General features: G+C 45.6%; 1 protein-coding gene and 1 long non-coding RNA gene across 9 annotated transcripts in view; both read right to left on the reverse strand.

Annotated features, from left to right (window-relative positions):
- AHCTF1 (AT-hook containing transcription factor 1) overlaps positions 1-7,139 on the reverse strand; it is a 52,919-nt gene extending 45,780 nt beyond the window's left edge. For 2 of the 8 annotated variants that reach the window (XM_048936562.1, XM_048936569.1), the window contains exon 1: positions 7,015-7,139. The gene's annotated coding sequence lies outside the window, so the exon portion shown is untranslated. The other 6 variants (XM_048936565.1, XM_048936564.1, XM_048936563.1 and 3 more) reach the window with 6 other exon arrangements.
- A 719-nt stretch (positions 7,140-7,858) lies between these two features.
- Positions 7,859-10,070, reverse strand: LOC125689466 (uncharacterized). Its single transcript, XR_007375293.1, has 3 exons — positions 10,010-10,070; positions 9,292-9,604; positions 7,859-8,399 (listed from the first exon to the last, which is right to left on the reverse strand). It is a non-coding gene; the product is annotated as an uncharacterized LOC125689466 (long non-coding RNA).
- Between the last annotated feature and the right edge of the window lie 2,270 nt (positions 10,071-12,340).

Below are 12,340 nucleotides of genomic sequence, written 5' to 3' on the forward strand. Positions count from 1 at the left end.
TGAAAGGATTTACAAGATGAAGTAGGTGGCTAAATAAGAGATATTCCACACACGCAGAAATACAAAATACGTATAAACATATTTTGCAAGTTCAGTGATTTATTGGAAAAGCTTCTGGAAGACAAAATCGATTATCTTGTTTAAATGACAGTTTTCTTCACAAAGTCTCAGAAAGACAACGGTACATCCAATTCCTGAGTGTTACACACTCACTAACTCAGGCATCAAACAGAATCCTTATCCTACGCTACCAACTATTAGAGACAGCAATTTCAACATGCACACAAAGCATACTGCATTAACTGCAACAAATACTTTGTCCTGCAAATAAAGTTTTATTGTTCAGCATGCACTAACAACTATTTGCTGCACAGCACAGGTCACAGCCTGTTTTGAAGATCAGACTCTGCTAACAACAGGCTCGTTTTAAGCGAACATTACTTTATAAACATAACTTACATGAACTGCCCTTCTATGCATTAGTACTAACCTCTAAAATCTGGGCATTGGAATCTACTGTATCTAACTAAAGACACAAGTACTGCATTTGAAAATATATTACTGTGCCTCCTAACAGCATTCAAAGTCCTTCTCAAAGAACAAGGCAACACCTTGAGAACAACCACTGCCTCTGGCAAAGCCGGTACTGCAGGTCACTGCTGCAGCCAGCCAGCCTGGCCACTCTGCCAGCCTCCATAGACAGTTCCAAGTGGGACAACCCATTTGCAGTCAGTTAGTTGGATTTGCTTTTGGCAAGTCATGGAATGGTTTGGGGAAGGAACCTTAAAGATCATTCAGTTCCAACCCCATGCCATGTGCAGACAGCTTCCCCTTGACTAGGTTGCTTAAAGCCCCATGCAGTGTGGCCACTCACATCCCACCTGTTGGTCCTCTACAGCCATGAGCACCTCTGGGCATGGGGCATCCACAGCTTCTCAGAGCAACCAGTTCTAGTGCCTCACAACCCCAAGTAAAGGGTTTCTTCCTTATACCTGGTCCAAACCTACACTTTTTTAAAATTTTAATCTCCCACCACACTTCCTGATGAAAAATTCTCTCTCCGTCTTTCCTGTTAGGCCCTCTTTAATAATTAATCATCATTTAGCAATGAAAACGGAACAAATTTCTGTACTGCGTACAGATGCTCCTGAGAGCAAAGAGCTCCACCTTTCCATCAACAGCCTGGCTTAGTTCAATTGCAATGATTTAACGACTACATTTTACAAGTAACACATAATCTCAAACACTAAAATAGAGATGTTGGGCTGGTGAATAGTATCTTCTAAATGCCTTCAATGCCCAACTGCCTTCACAGGTGCCTTTGCAATACCGTGTTGCTGAACAAGAAAGGCAGAATGACCAGAGACATAATCAGGAGAAGAAATTTCAGGAGAGGAAGAACAAGACAGCCAGCTGATACATCTGAAAGAGCAGAAAAAGGAAGCAGCCAAGCAGAAAAATAATATTCAAGTCAAATACTTGAAGAAGAAATGTAGAGATACACTGTATAATGAACAAACTACCCAGCAAAGCACACACAGGAGATTAGCAGACTAGAGGGAAGCAGGAGATAAAATAGATATGAAAAGCAGATTGTACCTACCCAAAATGCTTTTCATGTACATATAATGGGATATAATGTGTGTTCTTATTAATCTGTGTGTTGTGGTTTTTTTTTTCTTTTCCTGTCAATAATCATTACTTGCTTTAGAAAACAGGTAAGACAAGAAGATAAAGAAAAGAAAAAAGGATATGAAACACACAATTTGCTTTCAGAGCCCTGAACTGGTATTTTGAATATAACAACAGTCTAATTTCACTGTTTTCTTGAAAATAAGTTACTGGCACTAGGGGAAGGCATTATTTTTTTCCCCCTCCTGATTCTACTAAAAGTTAGTAATGGAAAAAATATTGAAAGAGAATACACCAGATTCCTGTCAGCACATCCCTCCAGCCTGCTCAAGTCCCTCTGACAGAGGCACAACCTGAGTGTACCAGCCACTCCTCCCCATCTGGAGCACCACCAAACCTGCTGAGGATACACTGCCTCGTCATCCAGATCATTACTAAAAGTACTGATTTTCTTAATCATTACTTCAAAAACCCCAAGATAGCCTACTGTAAAACATCCACCTGGCTGATCCTTTGAGGGAGAACACTGATTCCAACAGCGCACACGGAATTCAAAAAACAGAGCATGATTGTAGTGAATAAGCCATAAATCATTTTCAAAAATAAGCACTGACATCTGATAAATAAACCTGTGTGGTAAGTGCTTTGTGATAACTAACACAGAATTTTGCAGCAGTTGCCAAGATAAATTTGATGAAAAGAGTGAATGTGCATCTTCCAATAGAAAGGGTGACAGGATTTAAGGCTGATTCTCAATTGCATGCCCTCAGTGAGTCCTTTCTACAGTACACAGCAGGGCACTTACCAGCCCAGTGCCATCACAGACGCAGCTTAAGCAATGCTCCAACACCTGGATCATTCCTGTAACTTCAAATTTGAACATGCTGCAGCTATTTTAAACGCACATAGAAGCATGAGAAAATCATAGAATCATAGAATCACCAAGGTTGGAAAAGACCTAAGAGATCTAAACTAAGACCTAAACTAAGACCTAAACTGATACATACGGCACCAAGCATGCCCATATTTCCTCTGGTAAGCCAACAGTAATTCGACATTTTTTTCCCTAGACATCTGGCTCAGCCATATAGAACTAGAAAGATAAAGTCCAGAAGAGAATTATCAACAATATGCAGAGTGGTCTGATTATTAGAAAGTTTGATTAGCATTATTCTACCAAGTTAAATCAGTAACTATTGGGAAATTGGAACAGATGAATACTTGCTCACAAGAATCCTGTGACCAGTTGAAGGCACAAGACATCTACTTTAAAGAAATACATTCAAGAATAACTGCATTCCTGGTCCTTCAAAAACAATGACAAGCATTCCTCCTGTCTATCAGAAACCAAATTAGTGTAAAATGTCCTGCTGCATGTTCAGGAGTTAAACTGGAATCCAACCTTTCAGCTGCATCCCACACCCAAAGTGGCCTGTGTACACATCACCCAATTCACCACTCTCCTTTCACCATGGCTGCTTATGACTCAGAAACTCCATGAGCAATTCCTGAGGCCAGAAGTCCCAGACTCATGACAGGATTTTGAATTAAGAGATTCCAGAAGGTGAGAGATTACATGCTCATGTAGAATCATGTGCAGCCAAGTCAGAGTTCTGGGACATCAGTTCTGAATCATTTTTGAACCATTCAGGTTTCAAATACAAAGTGTTATCTGCTTTCTGAAGAAAAAGCTCAAAACATGGTCAGTCACACGCAGCTGTGATTTCATAAACCGCTGCAGGTTCACTGCCATGAGAGAGGCCTTGCTGCTGCCTCCCATCACTCCATCTGCATTGTGTTCAACTCCCCCATATTCCTGCAGCTTACCTTGCACTGACTGCAACGCCTGCAGGCAATACTTTACAAGCCAAGGTATTTTACTAAGCAGATTGGAAACTAACCTAGAAAAGTAAGTAGTTTTCTGTCAGGTTAAAGAGTTAACCAGGCCTGCCCTCAGCAAGCACAAAACCAGGCACAAGAAAGAAGGCAGGACAATGTAACAAGAATAGAGAGAGGGAATTAGCCTTCTCCATTTTATGGCAGCAAGCCATTACGCCTCATACACGTGTGAAATTATACGTTCAGCTTGCAAGGAAAGCCAAAATAGTCTTTACCTTTAAGAAAAGACACTAACCAAGACAGTCAACTCGTAACTCCATGTTTCATGTAAAGACTCACTAGATCAGGGGGGCTGGCAGCAGACAACAAGCATTATCTTTCATTCAGCCACTTGTGGAAGCTAAAGGGATTTCAAGAAGCATTGCTTGGCAATCAGAAAACAGACAACACTGCACAACATCACTCTGGTCACATTTCCTATAGAAAAAGAATAAAGAGTGGGAAGAAGCCGAAGAACATAAGACAAAGGCTAAAGAATCACAGAATGGCTTGGGTTGGAAGATCATCAAGTTCCAATCACCTGCCACAGGCAGGGCCAACAACCTCCAGATCAGGTTGCCCAAGGCCCCATCCAACCTGGTCTTGAACACCTCCAGAGACAGAACAACCACAACCTCTTTGGGCAGTCTGGTCCAGCATCTCACCGCTCCCTCTGTAAGGAACTTCCCCCGATATCTAATCTAAACCTTCCGTCCTTGAGCTTAAAACCATTCCCTCTTGTCCTATCACTGTCTACCTTTGTAAAAAGTTGATTCCCTTCCTATTTATAATCCCCTTTTAAATACTGAAATGCTGCAATGAAGCCTCCTCACGGCGTTCTCTTCTCCAGGTTGAAGAAGCTCAGCTCCCTCAGCTGTGTTTTTTAGAGACAAACAACATCCACACGCAAGGATGGCAATTTCAGAATTTTCTGAATTAGCATTGACAGCTTCCATGACATATTCTCCAGAAAAACAGGAAGCAACTCAGAATATTGGAAGAATAGAAAGAAAACACTTCCTGCGCTTCAGTAGTCAGGTTCAGCAAATTAGCACTTTGCCATGTTTTACTCCCACAGAAAGAGAATTTAGTCAATGATTTAGCATCACTGAGATAGAGAATTTTTACCCTAATGTTTTAAGTAAAAACCCTACATTTAACTAAAAACCTAAATTTTAGTCTAAAAAGCCACCAGTATAACAGGTATTCGCTATCAGAATTCTAGAAACAGGGTAACTTCACAGAACCATTAACATCAAAAAAAGGCTGCTAATCCAACCACCAACCAATCCCCACCATGCCCACTGATCTTGTCCCTCAGTGCCACATGCACACAGTTCTTGAACACCTCCAGGGTCAGTGACTGCACCACCTCCCCAGGCAGTCCATCACAACGCATTACCACCCTTTTTGAAAAGTTTTTCCTATTATCCATCCTGAACCTCCCTCCATGGCTAACTTGAGCCCATTCCCTCCCATCCTGTTGATAGTTATACGGGAGAAGAAGCCAACTTCTACCTCACCACAACCTCCCTTTCAGGTCATTGCACAGAGCGATAAGGTCTCCCCTGAGCCTTCGCTTCTCCAGACTGAACAATTCCAGTTCCTTCAGCTGCTCCTCATTAGACTTATGCTCCAGATCCATCCCGAAAGCCTGCCTTAGAGGGGCTGTGTGGATGCTCCACAAGCTCTGTGGAGCTCAAGGGAAGCTGAGAAGCACAGATCCCCTGGAGAAGGTGAGAAGAAGAGAGTTTCAGCCCTTTGTCCCAACAACCTCCAACAGCTAAAATCCTGTATCTGATGCAGACCACAGATCTGACTTCTCTGCTAAAGGGAAAAGCATAGGAAACCACACCATACTAGAGTGTCACAGCATGGCCAGCTCACCCAGCTAACCACTATTCTCTAACATGACAATGCTTATCCAAGCACCACGGTCCCTTCTTTAACACTGCTAAGCCAAGTTCCTAAAGTCAGCCCTCGAATTACACTCTTCCCCCCTCCTTCTGAGGCAGGTGCAGGTGAGGACTGCCCCAGCAAAGAGCATGCTCAGCCTACCCAACTCCCAGAGGACACCTGGTGAGGTGCTCCCCAGCAAGGACTTCCCAAACACACTTTTCACAAAGAGCGGCACTGACAGAATGAGTGGCACGAGAGTCCACAATGCTGGCAAACAGTCCTGGGTTTCTGGGGACTCTCTCATATCAGTTTAAGCGTTCTGTTCACCACACAAGTGGTGGGTGAAACAATACCACCCCAGAAAATGCCTATCACCATCATTTCTCTAGAACTGTAGCTAACAGCCTACCAGGTAGAGCACACAAAATTAAGCGAAGCCTGATTAAGTTCATTTGGCTGTGTTACGAGAGCAATCTCGAGGTAAATCAGTGCAATATGGCAAACTGATGCAGAGGGCGTGAGGAGCTGTCCCTGCCTGGGCAGGTCACAGCCATGCCCCAATGGTTAGGAGCTGGCAGCCAGGGCCGGTGCAAGCACCTGCATGGATGGTACTCACCACATTTCACCACACATTTTGAGTAGGACTCAGCATTCCCTAAATTTCACATTATTTTACTACACACAATCTAGAAAGGAGGTATTAGACCCAAAAGACAGACACCGTGCTTCTCTGTGCTGGCAGAAGCTTCAGCCCTGGAGTCACAGCTTATGAAGAAATCAGGCACTTTAGCCTAAGCCAGCAACTCAGCAGCGTGATGTGCGCCCCGTGCACCAACCCAGGGCCGCAAAACGCTCAGCACCACGCCCGGGAAAGTTGGTGTGTCAAAGAGCGAGGGGATGGCGCAGGTCAGGGAGGAGCCGACCCTCGGGGGCTCGCTTCGCCGCCGGTTCTGCTCCCCTCATTGCTCCCAATGGGGAGCCAACGTCCCACCCCCTCCTAGGAAATCGCACCCGAAGAGAGCGGAGAGGGTGGGAAGAGAGAAGGAGGAAAAAAAAAAAAAAAAAAAAAAAGAAAAGCGAGGGAAGGGGAAAGGAGGGCCGGCCTCTCCCGAGACGCACTGAAAGCGGGAGGCGCGGAGCGGCCCGCACGGGCACAGGAGAGCCCTCGGCCGCCCCCTCGGCTGCCCCCTCAGCCTCCCGCCGCCGCCCCCACACGCTGCCCAGGCCTCACCGCCCGCCTCACCGCCCGCCTCCCGCCGCGGCCGGGCCACGTGCGGCGCGGCCCGGGGGTCACTTACATAATTACATAAGGTCCGCGCCCCGCCGCGGCCTACCATCCGGAAAGCACCCGGTACCTGCCGCCGGGGGGCGGGCAACGCCACCTCCGCTTCCAACCCGCGCAGCCGCCGCCGCCCGCCCCCTGCCCGCCGCGGCCCGTTTTCCCCGTACGTGCCGATGAGGGCGGCGGCATCTCCCGCAGCGGTTAGAGCGGCCTCCACCTGCCCCGTTCGGCCCACCCGCCTGCGCCGCCCTCCTTGCCTGCGCAACCGCGCGCGCACCCCACTCGCCTCAGCTCCGCGCCCCTCCCCCGCGCACGGCACCCACCTCGCTCGCTCACCCGCCGCGCCGGAGGCGGGGCGGGACGGAGGGGGGAGCGGGGGGCGGAAATCTCGCGATGACTGTCTCCGCTATCGCGGGAATTTTCAAATTCGCGGAAGCGCGGCCCGGGCGGCGGCCGTCTGCGCACTACGTGTCCCGGCGTACCGTTGCGCGGTCACTTCTGCTCCCTGAGCCGGCTTCCTTCCGCCGCGGGGCACGCCGGGAAGCGTAGTTCCCCACCTCCATTTTGTCTCGGGCACTTGCCGCAACCGCAGCTTCCTGGTAGCAGGCAAGACAGGCGACCCCCGCCACGGCAACACGGCCTGCTGAGTGCGCGCGACAGTTCACCTTTAGCACTACTGGGGAGTCCGTCATGGCGGTCACACCGAGCCGGGATCTGGGGGCTGCCCCATCTGTGTGTGCCTCTCTGACCTCCCGACCAACTCGAGCATCCTCCTGCTGCCCACAGTCGGCCTCGGGAGCTGGGCCCTCCGGTTCTGCAAGCTGAGCATGGAGAGTGAACTCTGTGCTAAGAGCTTTGGCCCCTGTCCCTGGGCTTGTGCCAGCACAGCTGTATCAGCAACAGCTGCAGTGTTAGCAATGTCACTGAGAAGTGTAGGAGCAACTAAATTGCAGTGAAACTCGAGCTGGTACCGGGATGTGAGGTGTCTGCTACCCCAGCAGTTCTGCATTAAAGCCCACACTAGAGCAATCTGAATGAGGTTTACGCCCGGAACCATTGCCAGTAGCAAAATGCTCGTAAGAGGACTGTAGTTTTGTAAATAAATGTGTTTCCAGGCAGTGCTTGAGTTTCAGTTTCTATTTTATTGCATTCATTGATTTTACTTGATTACAGAGGTCTGCATGGCAAGGAAGCAAAAAAGAAATAATTCTAGTGATTGGAGTTATTTAAAAATAGATTAATTCTAGACAGTAGATACTGTTTTTAGTCTAAATAAATACCCAAATGGCAGCACAAATGGACATTCCTTTCCAGATAGAAACCATGACTATCACACACATTTACCACTGAAGTGAAGGCAGCTGGAGGTACTTAATTATATAAAGCTCTATCTTTACAACTGTGATGATGCTGCTTGTTTGTATTGGTTTTCCAAACTGATTTATGACCTTCTTCCCATCTACTTTGCGCCACAAGCTATGTGTCTCCATCACATTGGCAACGATGCTTATTTACCCTTTCAGATTTCTCCTCTTGGAGGTAGAACATCAGCCACATGAGGAGAGGGAAGTATCTGCGCTTATAAAATTCTAGTTCATGACCTTAGATGGTCTGGATGTTGTTTCAGTTAGGATAAGAAGATGATAGTAGATTAAAACATCTCTTGAGCAGCACTTTCTGTTCAAAGAATGAATGGACTCCCATTTTCCTGTAGTGAGCAAGAATTAGATGACAGAAGATGTGTTCAAACCCCTTCCCAATCATCAATTGCTTCCACAACCTCCACATTTTTCTTAAGGTAGCCAAGAGCAACGTGCTTTGTTCTTTTTTCATATGGATTTAAATATCTATCATCCTGCAGAAAGACAGTTGTTAATCAATCTGCATGTGCCTGTTCACTATATGCTACTACTTTTATACCAGCTACCATTAGGGCTCAATTTCTTCTATACTTAATAAAAAGAAATCCATTAGCCCTTCCAGATTCAACAGAGCCTAATGCAGTCACTAACACACTTAAATGGCAGCTACCTCATTTCTTTTATTCCAGTGTTTTGTTGCTGTCAGAATTTGAATGAAGCTCGTTGAATTCAAGGGAGTGCCTGTAGTCTGCTTTTTCATCTGTCAGTTTAAACTGATGGACTAATTATTCTGCTTTCAACTTTAAAAGCAAAAGGCTGGAATTCTGATCTTTCGCATTTTAACAGATTTTTCATTTTCATGCTATTTTTGCTCCGACTCACATAGTATCCTCCCCAAAGAGGTTTGTTACACAGCACGTTTGAGATCATTTCCATTACATTTTACAAATTGTCTGGAAAATACCAGAGCTATCAAGTGTCATTCTAGCAGTTTGATACCTATCTTTTTGCTTGTACTCCTAAAATACTCCTAAAACAATAAATGTGAAAATCAGAATACAAGTCAGTTCCTGCTTTAAACCATGCTTAAAGTTCCTGTTCAATATATATGCAATGGATTTTGAAGAAAATCAGCTAAACTTTGAGATAAATATTTAAACAGAAGAGAACATGTTCAGAAAGGTTGACTGAAGCAAACAACAAACCAACAACCAGGTAATCAGCACTGAATAATCTTACCTGAGATTCCAATGTACTCATTCAGAACAAAAGCCTCTTGTGAGGACTCATCTGTTCCCCATCACAGCAAGGAATTCTCAGGAGTCTCTTTAAGGACAGACTTTTATTTGACATAAAATTCAGCAGAAAAAAAACTCTGTATGAAACACTTCCACTGAACACTCTCAAAGATGTCTTTGCACCCATTCCATGCATATAATTAGAGTAAGGCTCAAGACACCCACCACTTTCTTCATATCCTCTTTTCCAGGAGAGGAAGCACTTGCTGATTTCCAAAACTGTTCTGGTAACTGCCTCTTCACCCTCCATCTGTCTGGGTTTTAAAGGGGTAAGGTATTTAGCTGCAGATTGCCCTTTAATTTTATTGAGAAAACATACAGTAAAAAACAAAGATGGTCAACATAAATGAAGGTTACACTGTTAGTCACAGAGAGGGTGGAAAGCAAGTATTAAAGAAAAAGGGCAAGTCTAATGCTATCTCTTGGAGTGTAGGTATCGTATCATGGTCAAAATATTCTTATGTTAAAGTAGGCATCATCAGATATTAATAAACAAATCTGCAGTGCTACCAGGAAGTAGCAGTGTATAACCAAGATGTTATAATCACAATATAATTGTGTACAATCAGTAGATATCAAGATGTTATAATCGCAATACAATCAAAAAAGTAAGGCAAAGCAAACAAGGATCACAAAAGAGAATAAGTGGAAGAACTTACCCTTGGGTTGAGCTCACTAGAAGATACCAAAAGAGGGGATCTCCAGAAGAGATCCTTCCCCTCTGATAGCCAGCTCTTAAATAGGTCTAGGAGGGGTGCAGCCTGGCTCCACCCCTTCCGGCAGCACAGGTGAATTGCCTTCAGCTGTGCTCCTCTGGCTGACTCATGGCTCACCTCAGGTGATCAATCAGAGGTTCAGGCCGTGACTCAGCAGTTCCCATACAAGCAGGATCATCAAAGGAGTATCAGATACATTCAATTTCTCACAGCGTCCTATACAATGAGCAGCATACGTTGTCCCTGAATTACAGCTGCTTCTCTTAAAGTTAAGACTCCCATTCCTCATGTTGTCATGCAAATGCCAATCACGTTTCAGTGGTTGCTGTTGCTATTTTTAATATACTAGTTTGTAACATGGGTTGTGGATGAGGACCTCACCATGCTAGCATGCAAGTAGCGTGGAAGAATTGAGGATCATCAAGTCCCAATCCTGGCTTCTCACAGGATCACCCGTAGAACAGTCTGGCTCCTGACACAGTGTGTGAGCTGGTGTGTGGCCAGATCAAAAGCGCAACAAACCAGCAGGACGATGTTTGCCCAGCACAAGAGCCTGATCCTTGTCAAGTGTTTTTGTGGGCAGTGAGAAAAGGGAGAATTTTGCAGGTGTGTTGGTTTTGCAGGTGTGTGCAAACTACTCCTTGCAAACATTGCAGGGCATCACAAAGTCTGTATGGTGATATATGGGAGTGTCCCAAAGTGGTTGTATCATGGGCTGATGGGTGATGGCAAGATTGGCTGTTTGTTCTGTGTGAGAGGCTTCACACGAGACAGGTGGAGCTGGGATGAACTACAAAAGATCTTGAAAATGAGGAGCAGCAGCTCTTATTTAATCTCTGGGGAGAAATGCAAAGAAAGGGCTGGCAACACGAAAAGAGTGTCCTTCACAGAAGTGTGATCATGTGCAGGACAAATCTGCATTTGTTGGAAAGGCACTTTTGTACTCGTAGTAAGCATGGTTTAAAGCAGTAACACAGATTCCTGTCAAAAAAATTTTGCAGAGAACAAACATTGCCAGGCTTATACATGGTGTGAATAAGGACACAGGAGAGTTTTGGAGTTAAAATGTCCCAGCTGTAGAATTGCAGCAGAAGACTGTTGACTTGCAGCACTGTGATGAAGTGATCTGTTGTAGCCACGCTTGGACTGGGACTGGTAGTGATGCTCACGTGGAGACCAGCATCAGGGAGGTCATGTTGAAAGAAGGCCTTAAATTCCAGCAGCAGTAAAGTTAGCTGAGCATGGGGCAGAGGCTGGGCAAGAGGGCAGGAGCTGCAGGAGCACTGTGGGCTCTTCTGGCTTTCTCTGAAACTCAAGGATAAGGGATGTGCATGGTGGTGGAAAGAAAATGTGGGAAGAGTTGTTATTGAGGCAGGAGGGAGTGGAGGCATTTGTGAGCAATGAAGAGGATTAACAGATGCATTCACTGAAATGCTGAGAAGCCAGTGGAGGGTGAGAGATTAGAGAGAAAATGAGAGAGAGGCAATTCAGGAGCTGAGAGAGGGAGGAACCAGGAGCAAGCAGGGGTGGTAGGGACAAAAACATCCGAGAGGGCTAAAAGTCAGTGGCACAGAAAAGTCAGAAGCACAGAATTGCAGGGCATAAGTAGGAGTGGGTGTGAAACAGTGGTGGGAAGCAGGGGTCCAATGTTGAAACACTGGAAGAAAGCAGCAGGATCCTGTGCAAATGAAGAGGGACGGAAGGGAGGAGGGAAAGCAGCAGCTGAGGCTCTTGCGAATGGAAATTGTTTCGCCAAGCTGGAAAAGTTGGGCTGCTTGGTCTGTGAGGTTGCATGCAGTTTAAATTGTTCAAAACCTATTGGACAAGCTGTATTTCAAAAGTAATCTTCTTTAGCTAGCTCAGTGATTGACAAATCTAATTGCCAGGGCTGTACAGGGAATGAGCAGGTCACCTCTGCAGCAGCACCACAGCTCCTGAACAGGGCCCACATACCTTTGAGCCTCGCGCTGAGACTGGGAGAGCTGGGAAGGAGCGTGAAGGCGGATGTGAGCTGCAAATGTGTGCTCAGTTGTATTTTTTTCAAGCCACTGAGCAAAGCAGACAGTAACATTCCCTACAAGCTCTTAGTTGAGGCTTGCAGCCTGAAATTTTCAGTAACCTTTACCAAAATTAAGCAAATCCTCACATACAGAAGGCTTTGTTTTAAAGTACAGTTCAGACTGTACTTAAAGGTGAATTAAAAAAAAAAATGCTTTGGACATGTAGTCATTATTTCCAAACACAGGATTATCTGTAAACACAGAAAGCTCAGAG

The sequence above is a fragment of the Lagopus muta genome, chromosome 2 (assembly GCF_023343835.1).
Source record: "Lagopus muta isolate bLagMut1 chromosome 2, bLagMut1 primary, whole genome shotgun sequence".
NCBI lineage: Eukaryota > Metazoa > Chordata > Aves > Galliformes > Phasianidae > Lagopus > Lagopus muta.